Source organism: Hylobates moloch, unplaced genomic scaffold, assembly GCF_009828535.3.
Source record: "Hylobates moloch isolate HMO894 unplaced genomic scaffold, HMol_V3 SCAFFOLD_8, whole genome shotgun sequence".
NCBI lineage: Eukaryota > Metazoa > Chordata > Mammalia > Primates > Hylobatidae > Hylobates > Hylobates moloch.
The window spans coordinates 7,173,206-7,186,201 of NW_026652283.1; positions in this window are offsets into that span (position 1 = coordinate 7,173,206).

The following is a 12,996-nucleotide window of genomic DNA, read 5'->3' on the forward strand; positions in this document are numbered from 1 at the left end:
CTCCTACTGGATTCCTCCATGATGTGTGGGAATTGTGGGAGTTATAATTCAATATGAGATTTGGGTGGGGACATAGCCAACCATATCACTAAGAGTTAAAATAGTAGGAGAGTCAAAGGTGGTTTTGGTGAAGTTTATAAAAACACAAGCATGTGGTTTTTGCCAAAAAAAAAAAAAAAAAAAAAATGTGAATTTTTCTAGTTTATACACTATTTAAGAGTTACTTTATAATACATAAAAAATTGATAAAACTAAATGTATAAAGAGAAAATAAAAAGGTGGGGAATGAGAAACCTTGACTCTTGGGCAGCCACATGGTCACCCATCTTAAGAAGCTGTGGCTGGGCTGCATTCAATTACTAAAGGTAAAAATTACCAGTGTAATTTAGAGTTGGATCATACTCATTCTCACAGGGAGTTCACTGAATGCATAAGAAAATGCAAACTAATAAGGAAAAGATAAAATATTCAATACATTAGTTACTGTTATATGTAATAGCTAAAATGAAAGTAAAAAGGAATGCCAGGTTGGGCATTAAGGCTGGGCCAAGCTCAAATATGGGTCTGTCTCAGCTCAGGCCACTAGCCTCAAAGGTACCACAAAAGGAAAAATTAAACCAGTGAAACAAAAGTTACCTCTGAGTCCTGTGGTTACCAACAAGATAGTCGTGTAGGGGAAGGGCAAAACCAAGTAACTATTAAAACCAGAGGGTATAATGTAAAGGAAATGTTCCATTTTGTAGATTCCATCAGCTTCTTGAGAAACCTTTACTATGACGGATTATAACTACTTTAAGGACAGAATCTTTCATTTTAAATGCCACAGAATGAAAAGCCATGTTTGGGTTGATGCAGGACCCACAGCTCACTATTAAAGAATCACTGATAAGTATATGTGATCCAGATGCACAGGAGGTTATTCCTGAGAGAATAGCCAGCCTAGTGGACTGGATAAATGCCACTGTAAGGTCTGTTTATCCTGAAAAGGTGTATTAGTCCATTATTGCATTGCTATGAAGAACCACCTGAGACTAGGTTATTTATAAAGAAAAGAGTTTAATTGGTTCTCCTGGTTGTATAGGAAGCACGGCTGTGGAGGCCTCAGGAAACTTACAATCATGGTGGACGGCAAACAGGAAAACAGGCACGTCTTACATGACCAGAGTAGGAGAAGGAGTGAGAAGGAGGAAGTGCAACACACTTTTAAACAACCAGATATTGTGAGAACTCACTATCATGAGAACAACAAGCGGCAAGTCTGCCCCCATGATCCAATCACCTCCCACCAGGCCCCTCTTCCAAACTGGGGATTATAATGTGGCATGAGATTTGGGTGGGATCAGAAGGAGACTTCCCAACTCTCCCTATAAATTGCCAAGTGAAGCACCCCAGATGAAGCAGCTGATATGCTTCCTATGCAAGCCATGTGGGACTGGCTTTAAGAAGACCAAGATACTCTCCCATTGACAATGCTTATGACCCAGATTATAGTAAATGCTGTGGTTAAGGGGGCCCTTCTACATGAGCACCCCAGGTGACATTACTCCTACAGAATCAAAGAGTTGTTTAAGAAGACTTATCAAATTTGCTGTCCTCATAGGTCTTACAGATGCTAATAAAACATTAGAGTAATTAACAAAATAAAACAAAAATGGGAAAGGCAAAAGAAAGTCAAAGGACTCATCCCAGAAGGGTGGTGTAAATCTTTAGATGACTATTAAGAAATGAAATAAATAAAATGAAAATTGATGGAATTAAAACAAAGGTCTTTACAACACTGTCAAATGTTGAGTGGACCAAGGGAATGTCTGCTGGTCCCCAGCTTTAAAGGGTCACAAGCCAGTGTTCTGCATTTGCCTCAGACTGGAGAAATTTAAGAAAAATCAAAAGGCAAAGGTTATAATGAAAAAGCTGACATTGCCTTGGGTAATGCTGAGGCAAATTAAGATAAAGATTTACAAAAGGGCCTGAGTACCTTCGCTCAACTCCCTGCTGGAAACCTAAATCCTTTTTCACCAGAAAAGGTAAAATGGTCTGCGGGTAAAGAAGGCAAGCTCCTGAGACCAGAACACAAAAATGTAAAGGTTGATAGGATTATGAAATTTGAGATGTTTAAACAGACTTTATGTAAGGTAGTTGTGATTTCTTTATGCAAATGTCTTATGAAAATGGGTATTGTCTGTAACTGGGGGATGTTTCCCCTACCTAGTACTATAAAACTGAAGGCATGTAAATCGACCCTTTAAGAAATATTAATTGGACACACTAAATGGGAACTATTAATAGTAAGATTGCCTGAGTCCACAGAATATAGGGTAGAAGCTGGAGCACTAGTCAGGACTAGCACTTTATAATAAGCATAAAACCTCCACTTGATAGCTCTTTGTGGGGCATTTATTAGGGCTTATAGCAAAAAACGTGTGAGCACATAGAACTTTGGACTGGAGAATTTCCACCTGAGGGGCATTGACTGCCTTGCTATGGAATGTTAACTGAAGCTACTCCTATGCTAATGGAAATAATGATGCCTAAAACAGTTCTATGATAAAATAAAAGTGGTTTATATAGAATCCTGCTATGTGGTGATGCAAGGAGGAGGTACTTAGAGCAGGGAGACTCTTTTTTTTTTTTTTTTTCCCTAGGACTAACTCTATTTGAGGAGCTGCCAGATCCTACAGTGCCTGATAAACAGCTCTCATCTGACAAGAGCTGCTTGGCTTGAGAATGGCAGTTCCAAAGTGAACAAACAACATCTTCTTCGGAAGGCTACTGTTCTGGTTAAAGAAGAGTCAAGGAAATCTTTTTCTTCTGAGTTATTTATTGTTTAGCGCCATTGGAGAAAGTATGTTTTTGTCAATAAATTTACCTTTCTCTCTGAGTTCTCCAAAATTTAAAAACTATTTGTGATTTCATGAAAATATAGTTATCTGCATAAATTTAGTAAGAATCTTTTTTTAAAACAGGAAGATTGGAGACATTGGTTATTTTACCGAGGCTTGGACTAAAATAACATATTTTTAGGTAAAGTTCCAGCAAAGCCAACTTGAAAATAGCCTATATGGCCAGTACATTATTGCTGCACTTTATGTGAATAATCAGGCCAAGTATAATAAGCATAAAACTTATTTCAAGCACAAGTTGGTCTTACTGTAATTTTCTTTAGTAGAAAGAAGGGCTAGAGAGAGAGAAATTGTTTTAAAGGAAAACTGTAACACCTGTTACTATTTTCTAGCCTTGACTTTGCTTTTGAATGCAGGTTGAATCATGAATTATTCCTTAGCTACAATAATCCCCTAAAGACAAAAGGTTATAATTTTTCTTCATGTTTTTAGTTAGCATTCTAATGGAATAGATTTCTTTGTCTGTTCTAACACACATATTCTCTTTTAATTTTCAAATTATTAATATTATTTATCTCTTGCTTTATTACTTCTTCTGAGAAAACCAGAATTGTGGTATTCTGAAGACTAGAGATTATTTGACAAAGCCTGCGAATCTCCGTCATTTGGAATTCCACTGGGCCCAATGTGTTTTTCACTGCCAATTCCCTGCTGCTAAAGCTATACAAGCATCCTCCCTCTAAGCCCAGTGACTATCACAGAAGAGGTGGGCATGTGAGATTGTAAGGAACAGTGTTGAGGGACAGAATTAGTTCAGACCCTCTGAATCAAGGATGGGTACACAGATGTCTAAACAGCTGGTAAAACAAGGGACTATGCCTTCAGTGCTATTATGTAGCAGCTTCTCACCCATCCCAACCATAAAAAATTTACTGCTTCCTATAGAATTAAAAGAAAATTATTACTCAGAGGATATAAAGATACTTTGTGACAAAGCCTCCTGGGTATAGTACTCCCAGTTATGAGATTTATGCAGATAGATATATTTTTAAAAAATTATCAGCCACCTTAAAACAAATTACTAAAAGACCACAAAAAGCATTATGACAAAAGTCTCTAAATTTCTTAGCTTAAAAGGATTTAACTATGCTTATGTTTTATATAGCTAATCACTACAAGTCTGTTACTAAAACCAAAATTATAGTAGCTCAGCACATAGAAGTTAAAGATAAGTTAATTTTGAACCTCACCTTTGGCTTTTTGTTTGTTGGTTTTTATATTACGTAAAAAATGTTTAAAGGTTAATGAATGCCTGCCATTTGTATCTAGCTTACAATATTTAAATTGGCCGTAAGTCTTTTGGCTCTAAGGCTCTTGGCCATAGGGGTTCTACCGAGGGACAGGATGGATCCAGGGCAGGCAGCCATGACACCCAGCAACGCTATGGGACAAAATAAAAGTTTGGTGGCCATTGATGTTGCTTCTGGCAACATCTGTTCTACATTCTGGAATAATGTAAAACAAAAATAAAATTCTAAGTCCCTGAATTATCTGAATGGGCGCCTCCTTTTGGTCAGGGCTTTCCAAAGTTAACCTGTAAGACTAGTTCAGGCCATGAAGAGAAGGAGGAGCTGGACATACCTCATTATACCCTCCTTCCTTTTGGAATTACTGATAGAACAGACTCTTTAAGTCTGATAAGAAACATTTACAATCTACTCTTTCTGAAGCCTGCTACCTGGAGGCTTCATTTGCATCATAAAACATTGGTTTCCACAACCCTTATCTTAACCCAGACATTCCTTTCTATTGCATCTAAGTCTTTAGACAGTAACATAACTCTTTCACCCAATTGCCAATCAGAAAATGTTTGAATCTACCTATGACCTGGAAGCCCCCTGCTTTCAGTCATCCTGCCTTTCTGGACCTAATCAATGTACATCTTACATGTATTGACTGATGTCTTATGTCTCCCTAAAATGTATAAAACCACACCGTGGCCCTACTACTTTGGGCACACGTTCTCAGGACCTCCTGAGGGCTGTGTCATGGGCCATTGGTCATTCATATTTGGCACAGAATAAATCTCTTCAAATATTTTACAGAGTTTGATTCTTTTCATCAGCATTACAAAGATATTTTTCTGTGTCTAAACCATACCCTTTCTTGTCTTAAACCCCCAAGAATACTCTCTGTTGTAATAACATTTTAGTCAAAAATAAATAAATAAAGTAACACAATACAAAAGCAAGCAGTACAAGATGTCAGAAGAACTTCACGCTCTTGGAGTTCTGTAAGAAAAAACAGAGGTTTCTCTCCAAAAAAAGAGTCTGGTGCCTTCTCTGTGTTGTTTAAGAAATCCTGAGCTGTTAGACATTATTTTAGGTCCATCGGGCAGCAGAGGGTTGCAAGAGAAAGGAGAGAAAGGCAGAAGCAAACGGAGAAAATAAAATTCAGTTGACTGAGAAGAAAAAAACTTTTTCTCCAAAAACAGATTCTAGGAGAAAAAGCATAAAGGATACACACCACACATACACACACACACACACACACACACACACACACACACACACACACACCCCTTGGATATTAGCTTTTAATTAAGCTGACTTTTAACCATAGAGCTCTTAAAAAATCCTTTTAAATCTGATTACCATATTTTAGCTGGGACGAACTGCCAGTATTTCAAAAGTAACACAAATATCAAACCAGAAAGCATTTGATTTAGGAACCAAAACCAGGCTGCCATTGTGAAAAAAGGGCAGAATCTTAGCTACTGAACTACAGCATGGGGTGGCCATTATTGCTCTTTCAGTTTGGCGGGGCTAGCAAAAGGTGGCCTTGTTTTGTAAATAAAGACCCTCAGGTAGTCAAAAATTTTCTTTTTTTTTTCCCTTTCGCTGGCTGTGTTTTCTTCTTTCGTCTCTTTTTGTTGTTGTTCAGCTGTGGGAATTTAGCCAATTCAGAGGCATTGTTCCCATAATTTGGAACTTTCCTTCAAATTCGACCAAAGGAAATCTACCAGTTGTTCAAACCCAATGGGAAAAAGACCAAAACAACAAAAACCACCACCACCAAAAACAACAACAAACCCAGAAACAAACAAAAAAACACTTAAGCAAACAAACAAACAACTGGCCAATTTATATAATTACTGAGCGCTCTAATGGTGAGGAGAAATTCAGGCTGGCTGGGTGTTAATCTTAACTTTTAGTAATTAAGGAGAATTTCCAAGACAAAATCCCAATTCGGCTACTTACCTAGGAATGGGGCCCAGGCAGAAGATTGCCCTCCACCATCTTAGACGCAGGAAAAAAACCTCAAACTTGCCTTCCCTGTTGGAAGTGAGCTGAAATTCCAGAAAAAGAGTCACCTGCTTTCCATCATTATGGAAGCAGGAAAACTCACCTTGCTTGTTGGAAGTGAGTAAAACCCCAGAAAAGAAGTTGTAGGCCGGGTGCGGTGGCTCACGCTTGTAATCCCAGCACTTTGGGAGGCCGAGGCGGGCAGATCACAAGGTTAGGAGATCGAGACCATCCTGGCTAACACGGTGAAACCCCGTCTCTACTAAAAATACAAAAAAGTAGCCGGGCGCGGTGGCGGGTGCCTGTAGTTCCAGCTACTCGGAGAGGCTGAGGCAGGAGAATGGCGTGAACCCGGGAGGCGGAGCTTGCAGTGAGCCGAGATTGCGCCGCTGCACTCCAGCCTGGGAGACAGAGCGAGACTCCGTCTCAAAAAAAAAAAAAGAAGTTGTACAGCAAAAGAAACCTTAGATAGCAACCAAATTTTGGGAGATCAGCGATTTTCTGGAGTGGGGAGCTCCCCAGACCTGAGCAGGTTGTCCTGTTAGTTGGAGCAATAAAGATCGTTCAAGCTGGTACAAAGCACCGATAGGACATTTGTCGGTCAGGATCACCTCCACTTAGATTGCCTTCCACTGGTCGCCAATTTGTAAACCAAAAAGTATCTGAGACAGGTCTCAATCAATTTAGAAGTTTATTTTGCCAAGGTTAAGGGCAATGCCCAGGAGAAAAAAAAGCACAGATTCACAGAAACAGTCTGTGGTCTGTGCCTTTCTCCAAAGATAATTTTGAGGGCGTCAATATTTAAAGGGGAAAAGCAGGCTGGAGGGGGAAAGGAGAGGGTATGGTCACACTACAGACTCCACATGTTGCGAGAGAAAAGGAGCAGGTGGGCTAATAGTCAATTATATATTCATCTCATGCTCAGTAAATTGGCACTTTACCTAAGTAGCTACATGTGCAGATAGGTAACATTTTATCAGTAGGAGCAAAAAAAAAGTGAGCTTCTTGTATGACTCAGCCCTCAGCCTAATTTTTTTTCTTTTGGCATAATGAATTGAGGTCCCAAGTTTTTGTTTTCCTTCCACAGATCTGGAGTCAAAAGACCTGGGTTCCAGTTCTGCCAGCAACCTGCTGTGTATCCCATCAAATCACCTCTCCTCTTGGGGCCTTCTTATTAGTAGAATGAAAAGATTGGCCTGTGGACTTTCAAAGACTCATCCAGCCTCAACAATCTAACAATCTGCAGGTTTCATACCTGGGAAGAGGGAACACCTGCTTTTAAACAAGCCATTACTTTAACAGCTGTTGAGCTTCTACTGCGTGCATGGCAGATATCCAGCAGTGGTCAGGATGTGTACAGTCTCTGAGGGTATTAGTTTTCTGTTGCTGCTGTAATAAATTACCACAAACTTAATCGTTTAAAACCACATGAGTTTATCATCTTACAGTTCTGAAGGTCAGGATCCTGCCATAGGTTTCACTAAGCTAAAATCAAGGTGCCAGCAAGCTTGTATTTATTCTGAAGCCCCAAGAAGAGAATGTATTTCCTTGTCTTTTCAAACTCTAGAAGTCATCTGCATACCTTGGCTGGTGGCCTTCCCCTGCACCTTCAAACCAGCAGCACAGAGTCATCATGTCACCTTCACTGACTAATCTTCCTGCCTTTCTCTTATAAAGACCCTTGTGATTATATTAGACCCACTTAGATAGTCTAGGATAATCACCCTATTTCAGGGTCCTTAAGGTAATCAAATCTGTAATGTCCTTTTTCCTATTTAAAGAAACATAGTCACAGGTTTTAAAGTTTAGTATGCAGATATCTTTAGCAGGGGGAGCCTTTATTCAGTCTACCACCCTGGGCTTAGCCTTCATTTATTAAAAGACCAGGAAGCTCTCTTCATATATGAGCCCATAAGAGATACTCTTATCTGGGGTGCCAATGAACTCCTAAAGTGAAAAGTGCCACTGTCTGACCACTGAAACCATCACTGTCACCAACAAGCAACATTTGGGCATAGACTTTGTGAAACCCAATTCCTGTTGCCAGCAAGTGACATCCACAAGGGCATAGACAGGCAATGTTTATATTCAAACCCTTCAGCAACATTGTCTTAAGATAATTTCCAAATGAGATAGCATCAGAACAGATATCCAGGAGCAGCCAGGCACACAATAGATGCTCAATAAAAGCCAGGAGTTTGGAGGTTTTCTCCATCTTCATTAATCAGCGAGTTGAGGGTTCTAATATGCTTTTTGGCTATACTACTTTGGTAGGTTTACCAGGCCAGATCCAGTTATGTCACAATAATCAAGCATGCCAATGTCTTGGGCTACTCAACAGCAATGTTGAGAGGCTCTGACCTCTCGACCACAGGACCAGGGTAGATCTCTTCATCTTCAGCTCTATGAATGAAAATAATCTGCTAATGCACTGGGGCTTAGCCATTGTTTGGCACTGACCTACGAGAGGAGGTTGCCCCTGCACTGCCTTTCTCTCCTCCCAGCTGTGTCTTGTAAGTTGCTGTCACCTTAACCACAGGTTGTCCAGAGAAACGAACACTCTCCTCCCAGAGGATTATGATCCTTCCACCTGCACATCAGAGACTTAGGGCTACAATGGCATAGATGCCTCCAAAAGAAAAGAAGAAAGGAACTGACTTTCTGGCAGATACAGAACTGAGTCTCTGCAAAGGAGTTAACGGCCTTTCTGGATCAATAATACAATTCTCTGGTAAGGAAACAATGCATCTGGTAGCATGGAGGTGACTCTAGTAAATGAGAAGCTGGCAAAGTACCACAGTAGTAAGAGAAGAGGCATGTTGGCCGGGGGCACTGGCTCATGCCTGTAATCCCAGCACTTTGGGAGGCTGAGGTGGGAGGACTGCTTGAGCTCAGGAGCTTGAGACCAGCCTGGGCAACATAGTGAGACAAAAAATTAAAAAATTAGCCAGGCATGATGGCGCATGCCTGTGGTCCCAGCTAATCAGGAGGTGGAGGCGAGAGGACCACTTGAACCTGGGAGGTCCAGGCTCCAGTGAGCTATGATCATCACTGCACTCCAGCCTGGGTAACAGAGTGAGACCCTGTTCCCCCACCAAAAAAAAAAAAAAAAAAAAAGAGAGAGAGAGAGACAAAGAGGCACATTGTCTTGCCGTAGTTGGATAACTGCAGACCCAACCCTAGAAAACTGTCCTCTGACAGGAAAATAAAATGTTCTCCTACTTTATTAAGGTTGATAGAAATGTAGCAAAAACCTGGTAGCATTTCCTTGCATAGCTTTGGAGACAACAAATGTGGGCTGGAATTTCTGCTGCTTGCTAGATGGATGGCTTTTTGATAAGTTGCTTACCTCTCAGTACCTCAGTGACCTTATGCATGAAACAATAAATTGTATATACAGAAAATAAAATGCCTGCTTCCTAGCGCTGTTGAAATATGTTATACGGAAGTATTTAACATGACCACACACCAATTGGTCAACCATTGTTTTTCACTGTTAAGGTTTCCCTTAACGCTGGAAATCACTAAAATTTTTTTAAATCACCTAGTTTGACTCTTAATTTTACAGATATTTTCTGGAGATGTTTTGTTACATTAATTTATATACAAATTTAAACGAAGATAATGTTTTGAGCTAAAATAGTCAGTGATTGTCAGATTTGACCCTGGAATCATATGAGCTTTCCACAAAACCCTACATCAGGAAATGGTTCTGTTCAATGCAAAACGGCAGCTTTTCAGAGTTTTGTGATCTCCTTAAAGATCCATTCACACCAAATCTAATCTGGAAATCAAAAGCAGATCAAAGAGATAAAAAAGAAGTAATGTTGTTGGCAAAAAGATTTTAAAGTTTAATTGAAAAATTCTACTTAATAATATCTTAATTTATATTTTATTACTAACTAGGTTTGCATATGCAATATCTTTCACTCTGTTTATATATACAACACAGGAAATGCTGAAATGTATATTCAGATCTGATCTATTTACATTTAGTTTTAGATTTGTTGGTATGTTAATTGGGTGTTTTATTACGATTTAGAAAATTTGTCCAGGGAAGCAAGGAATAAAAGAGCAATTCATAAAAAATCATTTTTCAATTTAGAGGGGATGGAGAGGAGATTTGCATTAAAAACTATCCACTATATTCTCTGCACTATTTTCCTTAGGAAGCAAGAATGTTCTAGGTTCCCCCATCTTGGAAGTTTTTCCACTTCATCACTAAACTGAGACCAAGAAAGGACAAGATAGTGGAAGTGAAAGCTAAACTGCTTCAGACTGATGGAGGCTCAGGTCAGCCCCAAGAGCTTGGAGCACAGTGACAGGGCATTATCAGAGGCAGAAACAAGATAACTTAGCAGCTCCAATCCAATAGCTTTTCTTTGTTGTTGTTTGAGACGGAGTCTCACTCTGTCACCCAGGCTGGGGTGCACTGGTGCAATCTTGGTTCACTGCAACCTCTGCCTCCCACGTTTAAGCGAGTCTCCTGCCTCAGCATTCTGAGTAGCTGGGATTACAGGCACGCACCACCACGCCCAGCTAATTTTTGTGTTTTTAGTGGAAATGGGGTTTCACCATGTTGCCAGGCTGGTCTTGAACTCCTCACCTCAAGTGATCTGCCCACCTCGGCCTCCCAAAGTGCTGGGATTATAGGCGTGAGCCACTACATCCGGCCTTCCAAACTCACAGCTTTTCTAGGTTTCTTTATACAAGAGCTGAAGTCTTCTGCCACAAATGCTTCTGAGGTTTTGTTTTTAATGTGCAGCATTTATTCATTCCTGGCCACGAACCATGCACTGTGCTAAGGTACTCACTAAAACCTTGCAACTAGCTAGTGAAGAAGGTATTATTTCTCTCATTTCACAGATGCAAATGAGACTTGGAGATGTTAAGCAACTTGACAAAGGTCATCCAGAGAAGCAAGTTTGGATGCAAGTGGTGCAAGTGGTGTGTGTGTGTGTGTGTGCATGTGTGTGTGCATGTCTGTGTTTTAGGAGAGGGATGAGAGTCTCACTTTTGGCAGAATGCTAAACCATGAACACGGTCCACTCTGCTTTTCTTTTCTCCCTCTTCTTTACGCTTGACAATTGCACTATACTTCCAGAAAATTGCCCAGGTAAGGCACTATCCCTCTTCTTTATTACCCTGGCATAACAGAGAGTTTAACACCAACAGTATTGCCAGAAATAGCTATTCCTGAAATACAGCAAATTGTGTTTGCACCAGATGGACCTGCCACCTATCCAGAAGTCACTCTGAGCAGCACGGAGGACTTGGCAACAACAATGAGGGATAGCATACCCTGCACCCTCCTTTCTATTGTTTATTTGTTATCACCATCTGCAGACTCAGGTACTCATTACATTTGCAGATTCTTCCACTCCATTCAAAATAACTACACAAGCCTGAAGGGCAAAAAGGGTGAAGGCCTTCACCATCAACAAGAAACCCTTATTGAAGAAGGCAGCGCAGAGGAGAATAAATAGCAGAGAAGCTGAGTAGGTTAAGTTCTGAAGTCAGACCAGCAAGGTTCAAACCTTGCCTCTGGTTGCATCATTGAGCTCATGGTGGCAGAGGCAAGACATGGTTTGTCTCAAGCTGAATGACCTTGAATAAGTTCCTTAAGTGTACAAAAGCCTCAGTGTCTTCATCTGTAAGATAGAGATAATAATAGCACCAACCTCACAAGCTTGTCATGAATATTGAATGACATCAGAAATGCAAAGTGCTTGCCTACATCAAGAACCTAAAAACTGCCTTTTATTATTGCGATCTTCTGTGAGTCATGCTTAGTGCTAAGAACGCATTACATAGCCTCAACCCATACCAGCTGGGTAGGGAGACGGGGCACATATATGAAAAACTATCATTGATAATACAAGGTAGACAACTGTCACATGAATAGCATAAATGCATGTTATGGAAAATCCAAGGAAGAAATAAACACAAAATTATTTTAAAAATTAATTAGATTACAAATGGTAGTCCAGAAAAAGCAGGCAATTTTACCAATATTAAAAGCAGTTTTTGAAAAAGAATAAAATCCAGGTCTTCTGGTTCATATGGTAGGATTTTTTTAAATAAAACTATGCCACAATAATATTAAGGAAAATAATCTTAACAGCAGTAGTTGGCTGGGTGCAGTGGCTCATACCTACAATCCCAGCACTTTGGGAGGCCAAGACAGGAAGATTACTTGAGGCTAGGAGTTGGAGGCAAGCCAGCCTGGGTGACATAGTGAGGCCATATCTCTACAGAAAAAAAAAAAAAAATTAGCTAGGCATGGTGGTGTGGCACCTGTAGTCCTAGCTGCTCAGGACGCTTAGTCAGGGGGATTGCTTAAGCCCAGGAGTTTGAGGCTTCAGTAACCTGTGAGTGCGCCAGCCTGGGTGAAAGAGCAAGACCCTGTTTCTTAATAAGAAACAACAAACAAACAAAAAACAAAAAAACAACAGTAGCAATTAACACTTCGAAGTCACCTTTAACGAGCTAGGCATTTTATACACATTATCTTATTAAATCCTCACAATAACCATAGGAGGGAGATACTATATTTTCCCCTATTTTACAGATGAGAAAATTGAGGTGCAGGAAGATAAGTAACTTGCCTAAAATCCTACAGCCAGAAAGTGGCTGAACCAGGACTTAAACCCAGGTTTCCAAGCAATCACAATGGAAAGTTGAAGGGGAGAGGAGAACAGGGTAATCAGGAGCCAGGGAAATGACAGGCCAATGCTTAGTGGGGGAAATAGACATTCATGGCAAGTTAACGGGCCTCCTCTACTGGAAGAGGAAATTCAAGTAGAGGAGTTAGCAGACACAGAACAGTGTATAAAGCAGACGAAAGGAGG